We start from the raw sequence: 9,061 nt of genomic DNA, 5'->3' as shown, positions 1-9,061 counted from the left end.
TTACACACACACACACACATATGAATCATTTAATTTGGTTTCATTAGAATAGTTAAGACGTGTTTGGCTACAACAATATGGAGGGTGGTGATATGCCACAAAGCTAGTAGCAGTTTTCGTGCAAGCGGTTCTTCAGTATGGAGGAATACGTCCATGGATGCTTTTTCGAGGTCTTCTCGCGAGGAAGACGACGACGAAGAAGCTCTCAGATGGGCTGCGCTTGAGAGGCTTCCTACTTACAATCGGTTAAGGAAAGTTTGTTTACATCTTCACATGGAGAGATTAATGAAATCGATGTCTCCGACATCGGTTTACAAGAAAAGAAGGAAACTCTTGAGAGATTGGTCCGAGTCGCTGAAGAAGACAATGAGAAGTTTTTGTTAAAACTCAGGGAACGAATCGTCGGTATAATTAATCTTCAATAATTCTGTGTTTTCTTTTGTTTTTTGTTGATTTTAATCTCAGAATATCTCTAGAGGAAAAAAAAATTATATTAAACCCTTTTTTCTTTGGATTTTCTGAAGAGTTGGGATTGAGATTCCGACGATCGAAGTTTAGGTTTGAGCATTTGAATGTTGAGGCAGAAGGTTATGTGGGAATAGAGCGATGCCGACATTCTTAAACTTCGTGGTCAATATATTCGAGGTAAGCAATATATTCGAGGTAAGCATGTTTGATATAATTATGTTTTACGTACTTTTGGGGTTAATGGAGGTGTTTTCATCTATAATTACAAGGGTTAATATAATTTTCGACCGTTAAGTTTGTCCCAATTTTGATTTTGGTCCTCAAATTTTAAACTATAGGTTTTTGTCATTTATGGGATAAAATGGTTAAGTTTTTATTATTAAATAATAAGGACTAATATTTTAAATAAAAAAATTTGAGGGAGCAAAACTTAAAATTTGAAATTTGAAAGACCAAAACGATTGAGGACAAATTTGAAGGACCAAAGTTTGTATTAACCCTAATAACAATGAGACTTAATAATTATATTCTGAAAATTTTGTATCTCTTGATCATCCAGAGTTGCTTGAATTGTATTCTTCCAAGCAAAAAGAGGCATGTGAATATCCTTAGAAAAGTGAGTGGAATTGTGAGACCTCGTAGGTGAGCTCCAATGTTGCTATTTCATGTGTTACTTTATCTGTGTCTCGTGATAATTCATTAAAATTGCATTTTCCATTCTTTTTAAGGATGGCACTACTTTTGGGTCCTCCAAGTTCTGGAAAACCACACTCCTTTTAGCTCTAGCAGGAAAACTTGATCCAGACCTTCAGGTAAATAAAAAATGAATCCAATCGATCATCAGTTAATATAATTACTCCTCTTAATTTATTTTAATCAAGTGTTTTGATTAATAAGTATATATATATAATAATAATCCTCCAGGTTTCAGGGAAAGTGAGTTATAATGGATATGAAATGAATGAGTTTGTACCTCAAAGAACAGCGGCTTATATAAGTCAAAACGATTGTCACATTGGAGAAATGACAGTAAGAGAAACCTTGGCTTTTTCTGCACGGTGCCAAGGGGTAGGATCACGTTATGGTTAGTCAATTAATGGCCTTTTGTCTCTTTTTCTGTCTTATCTCTTTCTGGGTTATTCATATCGCTTTCTCTTTTAATTTCTTATTCTTAATCTAATTTAATTTGGCTCATTGATCCTTTATCAATTGGTACTTTACAGACTTGCTTTCTGAATTATCAAGAAGAGAGATAGCAGCAAATATCAAGCCTGATCCAGATATTGATATCTACATGAAGGTCAAATCATAAGCCTCCTGCCTTTCTACTTTCTACATAGTATTTTTCTCATACTAGATTTATTTATATCAATATCTATAATTAATAATATATTAAATATATGGATCATCATCGTCTTGTATCTGTTCATTTCGTTTGATCAACTCATTTACAAGCTCTGGTCAGACTTATTGGTTGAGATTTTTTTCCCCCTATACATAAGTTTCATCATTATCTATATAGCAGGCCCCACTTAATTCAAATTAAAAGGATTTTAAATTTTTAATCTTTTAAAATATTAAAGTTGCCCCTAGATTTTTATGAAACTTGCTCCTAACATTCAAACAAGTTATGATTAAGTTTTAGTGTTTTAAGTAATCTGCTGTAAATTTTCTAAAATTTAGTATTGTCTTTCTTAAATTTTTCACAACCAGTTTTTGCAAATAAAGTGTAATCTTTAGGATTCTAATTTGGTCAAAAAAAAATCTTTAAGATTCTAGATACAATTTTCTCTTGCTTTTCAAACTCAATAAAGGTACGTGGTACCTACCCCTAATATATCTATACCAGCAAAATATAAACATTAATTGGGTGGGACCCACTGATATACGTTGCTAATTGATCTCACGTGTAGACTTAATTTGGCTTAAAACTTTTAATATTTTATAATACATTGTCCCTTTCAGTTTATAATCACTAATATAGTTCTAATAACCAGGCAACCGCATCTAAAGGCCAGGAGGCAAACCAGATGATGACTGAGTATGTGCTTAAGGTATAAATATAATATCAACGAGGTGTTATTGTTTTATTCAAAGTTTAGTAAATTAAATTAAGAGTAATTAGCGATAAGGTTACAATAATTTGTAGATTTTGGGGCTGGAAATATGTGCTGATACTATGGTAGGGGATGAAATGCTACGTGGCATATCTGGTGGACAAAGGAAACGTGTTACTACAGGTAAAATGATTCAATTTCCTTGCCCAGACATTTTTTTTGGGTCTGTTTTTTCCCCTGTTAAACCCCATCTTCAAGTTAATCTTTAATCTTTGATTACATTAAAAGCATTAAATATAAATATCATGATATTAGTATGTTTGATTATGGAGATAAAAAAGATTGTCAAGTACACCATAATTAAGTGTTTTGACCTACTGTTGGATTGATCTCTTTAGGTGAAACAGTCCTCACATGTTCATGTGCATACAAAGTACTGCGCGTAAAATAGGCCTATTTTATGTGCATTTAGATAAGTGAAAAACTCAAAATCTTAAAGAGGAGTTTAACCTTTGAAATAACATATCCATGTTACTGTTTGGATTAGCTGTAGAGAAGTGATTTTAAGCTGTATGAGATAAATATGTGAGAAATAAATGTAAAAGTACTTAATTTTAAGTTAATCTAAACCACCATTATATTATGCTTATGTTACGATTTTCTTCATCAAAACCTGAAATTTGTAAATTGTAATGTTGCTATGGATACAGGAGAGATGATGGTTGGACCAGCAAATGCAATGTTCATGGATGAAATATCCACAGGCTTAGATAGTTCCACAACCTTTCAAATTGTGAAATGTCTAAGACAAATTGTTCACATTATGAATGGAACTGCACTTATCTCTTTGCTACAACCTGCCCCTGAGACTTATGGGCTTTTTGATGACATTATTTTGCTCTCTGAGGGCCAAATTGTGTACCAAGGACCACGCGACCACGTCCTCGAGTTTTTTGAGTACATGGGTTTTAAATGTCCTGAGAGAAAAGGTGTTGCTGACTTCCTTCAAGAAGTAAGCCACTCTTTACCTTTTATCCAAGAACCTATATGTGTGTGTGTAGATAAAACTCAGATTTTCAAATCATATTTACCTGTTTTTGCAGGTTACTTCGAAAAAGGATCAAGAGCAGTATTGGATGCGTAGAGATGAGCCATACAGGTTTATAACAGTGACTGAATTTTCTGAGGCATTTCAATCATTTCATGTGGGTAGAACAGTTGGAGATGAGCTTGCTGTTCCATTTGATAAGAGTAAGAACCATCCAGCTGCTTTAACAACCAAGAAATATGGTATTAGCAAGATGGAATTGCTAAAAGCTAATTTCTCAAGAGAGTTCTTGCTAATGAAAAGGAACTCATTTGTTTACATATTCAAGCTATGCCAGGTACGCTGCTATGTACAACTCTTTCAGTTTCTCCAAAAAAGATATACAGATACAGGCACAATCATGTGAATTGCCTTTTTTTGCTTTTAGCTTGCAGTAATGGCAATAATAGTAATGACAGTATTCCTGCGAACTGAGATGCACAAGGACTCAGTGGACCATGGAGGATTTTATGTAGGAGCATTGTTTTTTGCTATTATTATGTTACTGTTCAATGGGATGTCTGAGATGTCTATGACTATTGGGAAGCTTCCCGTTTTCTTCAAGCAACGAGATCTCTTGTTCTATCCCGCTTGGGCGTATGCCATTCCTAGTTGGATCCTGAAGATCCCAGTTACTATTGCTGAAGCTGCTGTTTGGGTTTGCCTAACCTATTATGTTATTGGATTTGACTCATATGTTGGCAGGTATAAAACAAATTCTTCACTCAAATAACTTGTGCACTCAAATGAGTGTGTTCGGAGAATTTCATTTAACAATTAAGATTTGGAAACTTGGTGTTCATGTAGGTTTTTCAAGCAATTACTTTTGCTATTTGTTATGGGACAAATGGCTTCTGCAATGTTCAGAACAATTGCAGCAACATCTAGGAACATGATAATTGCAAACACATTAGGAGCATTTGCAATAGTGACTCTTCTAACACTGGGAGGCTTCATCTTGTCAAGAGGTAGAATATGAATAATTCATAGATTAATATATAATATACATTGCACGATCTTGAAACTTCAAGTTATTCAATTTGAACATTGCACAATGCTTCTTTCTTTGGTTTCCTATTAAAACAGACGATATCAAGAAATGGTGGATATGGGGCTACTGGATTTCACCTATGATGTATGGCCAGAATGCGATAATGGTTAATGAGTTCCTTGGCAAAAGTTGGAAACATGTAATTTCTTCAATCACCCATCAACCAAAAAATTTTCTTTTCTTTTGAAAGAAAACCTTACTTAGGTCCTTGACAGATAAATTTCTTGTGTCTGCAATGAAAGGTCCTCTCAGGTACATCTGAGCCACTAGGAGTTTTGGTTCTCAAGTCTCGTGGGTTCTTCGTACATGCATATTGGTACTGGATAGGTGCTGGAGCGTTGATTGGATTTGTACTTCTACTCAACATTACTTACACTCTTGCCCTCACATATCTTAGTCGTGAGTATTTATCTATTTTTTTTCCTGTATTTCTTTGTAGATGTTCTTGTGATGATACTTTACATTACAGTACTGATATGTGAACATGTGATGGGCAGCATTCGAGAAGCCACAAGCTGTAATATCTGAAGAATCTCCTGACAAGGCTCAAGAAAGCATTGAGTTAACAATTAGAGGAGGTGCGCCAAGCAGTGCTAGTGCTCTGCTTTCAGGGAACATGGAAGATAGTCATGGGAGAAAAAGAGTGACTTCAAAGTCTGAATCAGAGAGGTCAGAGGGTATAGTTAATTCAAGTCAAAATAGGAAAAGAGGAATGGTTCTTCCATTTGAACCACATTCAATCACCTTTGATGAAATTATATACTCCGTTGACATGCCTCCGGTAACTTTGACTTTGTTAAAATTGTATTAAATGAGAACTAGATTGATTGAAAAGACTCTCAATCTATTTATCTGAGCTTGCAGGAGATGAAGAACCAAGGTGTAACTGAGGACAAATTAGTTCTTCTAAGAGGTGTTAGTGGAGCATTCAGGCCAGGTGTTCTCACAGCTTTGATGGGTGTGAGTGGAGCAGGAAAAACTACATTGATGGATGTGTTGGCAGGTAGAAAAACTGGTGGATATATTGAAGGAAACATGACTATTTCAGGATATCCGAAAAAGCAAGAGACTTTTGCCAGAATCTCTGGTTACTGTGAACAGAATGATATCCATTCTCCTCATGTCACAGTCTATGAATCCTTACTTTACTCAGCATGGCTTCGTTTATCTCCTGAAGTTGATTCCAAAGCTCGAAAGGTTTGCACATGACCCCCTGAAGTTTAACATGTCACTGTGTCTGATTTTGATCCCAAAATTGATATCTTTTGTCTTGGTTCTTATAAATGGTCACAGATGTTTATTGAGGAAGTGATGGAGCTTGTAGAATTGAATCCATTAAGGCAATCCTTGGTTGGTTTGCCCGGTGTGAGCGGTCTCTCCACTGAACAACGCAAAAGACTAACCATAGCTGTTGAACTAGTGGCTAATCCATCAATAATCTTTATGGATGAGCCTACTTCAGGATTGGATGCAAGGGCTGCTGCAATTGTTATGAGGACAGTTAGAAATACAGTAGATACAGGAAGAACAGTTGTCTGCACAATCCACCAACCAAGTATTGACATATTTGAAGCTTTTGATGAGGTGAGAAATGACCAAGGTTGAAAAAGATTATGGACTATGAATAATTAATTTGCTTTACCATTAATTACACTGACAATGTTTGGTCCATGTTAAACAATGTGGTTTCAGCTTTTATTATTGAAGAGAGGAGGACAAGAAATTTATGTTGGGCCATTGGGTCGTCATTCTTGCCACCTCATCAAGTATTTTGAGGTAAAATGTCTTTGTACTTGTTCTTGGGTTAAGACAAATTAAACTTGGATTGAAGTCATGCAGATTAAATTCTAGATGAGATGTTAAGGTTAGGCTTAAATATAAGTCCACTGTAAAATTTGACTTCAAAAAAGTGTTCACTTATTATAGCTAAAGCCCATCATTAGACATCAAAACTTGCTAAAGTACACTAATCTTTCTAGTTCGATCTTTCAATTAAAATTATGGTTCTTCATAGTTTTTACTAATACAGCAATCTTTATACCTTTGGTTTTATATCCAGGGGATTGAAGGGGTTAACAAAATCAAAGATGGGTACAACCCAGCAACTTGGATGTTAGAAGTTACAACTCAAGCACAAGAAATGGTTTTGGGTGTTGATTTTGCAGATCTATACAAAAAATCTGAACTATACAGGTAAAGCACATTCCTATCGTAATATAAATTGACTAACTATTCAATTAGTGAGACTATTCTTAAAGCATCATATATGTGACTTATATTAGGAGGAACAAAGAACTTATAGCAGAATTGAGCAAGCCTATTCCTGGCTCAAGAGAGCTCTATTTTGCTACTCAATATGCACAACCATTTATGGTGCAATGCATAGCTTGCTTGTGGAAACAACATTGGTCCTACTGGCGAAACCCTCCATATACTGCAGTAAGATACTTGTTCACCACCTTCATAGCATTGATCTTTGGAACAATGTTCTGGGATCTTGGATCCAAAATGTAAGCTCCATTTTACAAACCTATTTGAACTCCATTACATTCTTCTTTCTTCATACCCCATGTTCACTTTGAACCTTCTTTAAATCTTGCAGAGACAAGAAACAAGACCTATTTAATGCCATGGGTTCAATGTACAATGCTGTACTCTTTCTTGGGGTTCAAAATGCATCTTCTGTGCAGCCAGTGGTGGCCGTTGAACGAACTGTATTTTACAGAGAAAAAGCTGCTGGAATGTATTCAGCACTCCCCTATGCATTTGCACAAGTAATTGATCAATTGATTACACAACAACCTTAAAGATGCAATTTTTATATAGTATGTTTTGATGGGGCTGTATATTGATTAAGGTTTAAAAAACTTGTGTTTTTGTCTTGTCAGGTTGCCATAGAGCTGCCTTATATTCTGGCACAAGCGGTGACATATGGTGTGATAGTATATGCGATGATGGGATTTGATTGGACTGTAGCAAAATTCTTTTGGTATTTGTTCTTTATGTACTTCACATTCCTATACTTCACCTTTTATGGCATGATGACTGTGGCTGTCACTCCAAATCATCACGTTGCTGCAATTGTTGCTGCTGCATTTTATGCAGTTTGGAATCTCTTTTCAGGATTCCTCATCCCAAGACCCGTAAGTACAATCTCTATATCTATATATAATACAAAACCTTTAACAAACTATGTTATCAATTATAAATCAAGTGGCTCTGATGGGTACCTAAGTGGGATAAGGAAATTTATCTCAAAAGCTAACTGTTAAGGTGAGAGAACAAACCCACTTAAATCCCTCATTGAGCATCTTGTATGTTAGACTTAGTATCCTATACTACCATGTCTCCATTTCTTAGATCCTATGGAAAACATGGAACTATGCATTGATTGAGTTTTACAAAGTACCAAGTTATTTGGGATTTTCTTAGATATTAATGACTGTAAAATGGAACAGGGGATTCCGGTGTGGTGGAGATGGTACTACTGGGCATGTCCAGTGGCATGGACTTTATATGGATTGTTGGCTTCACAATATGGAGACGTGACAACCAAGATTGAGACAGGCCAAACGGTGAAAGAATTTCTGCGTAGTTATTTTGGGTTTAGAGATGATTTTGTTGGAGTTGTTGCCGTTGTCGTTGTTGCCTTCACTGTGTTATTTGCATTCATCTTTGCCTTCTCCATAAAAGTCTTCAACTTCCAAAGGCGATAGTTTATGTGATCTTAGTCAATATTATTTATATAGTGTCATATAATTACATTTTGTTTAGTTCTTTTGGCCAACTTGTAGTCAATTAACATCGTTCTAAAGTTAGGTGAATTCTTACACCACACAAAAATTAATTGTCAATATCAAAGTGAAGATCCATTATTGATATGAATATTGAAACTCATTTTAGATATTACGTAAAATATAAACTTATATTTTATTTGTTACAGATATTTATAGCATAATGTTCAATTTTTAATGATCAGAAATACGGTAAATACTTACTGAACTTTAAAAGAAAAATAGATTGAGTTGTTCATCATGACAAACAAGAGAGGAAACACAACATCCAAAAAAAAAAAAAAAATCATTTGCGGAAAAGGAAGAACTTCAAAAAAATGAAAAAAATTGGTTGTGAAAAATAAAATAAAGGAAATGAAGTAAGAGATAAAAGGAAGGAAAGAACCTTCCCCAAACCAAACGCTACTTTGTCACTCCGTTTCTTCAGGCATTTAATTTGGATCTTTTTTAATTAAAAAAAAATTTAAGTGAGGTGGGTTTCAAAGACTTACCAACAAGGTTTTTACATTGACAGTAAGATTTAAACTCACAATCTCATAAGTCTACTCTAACCAATAATTTAATATTTGTAAGAATATCCTAAAAAAAAATTAATAGAACTTAA

General features: G+C 34.8%; 1 pseudogene; it reads left to right on the top strand.

Annotated features, from left to right (window-relative positions):
* Window positions 1-77: 77 nt before the first annotated feature.
* Window positions 78-8,544, top strand: LOC114751388 (pleiotropic drug resistance protein 1-like; annotated as a pseudogene).
* Window positions 8,545-9,061: the final 517 nt, after the last annotated feature.

The sequence above is a fragment of the Neltuma alba genome, unplaced genomic scaffold, assembly GCF_004799145.2.
Source record: "Neltuma alba isolate B1F8T4 unplaced genomic scaffold, ASM479914v2 tig00006893_pilon, whole genome shotgun sequence".
Classification (NCBI taxonomy): Eukaryota; Viridiplantae; Streptophyta; class Magnoliopsida; order Fabales; family Fabaceae; genus Neltuma; species Neltuma alba.
The sequence above is the reverse complement of the archived record's forward strand: the minus strand, read 5'-3'. Positions and strand labels throughout refer to the sequence as shown.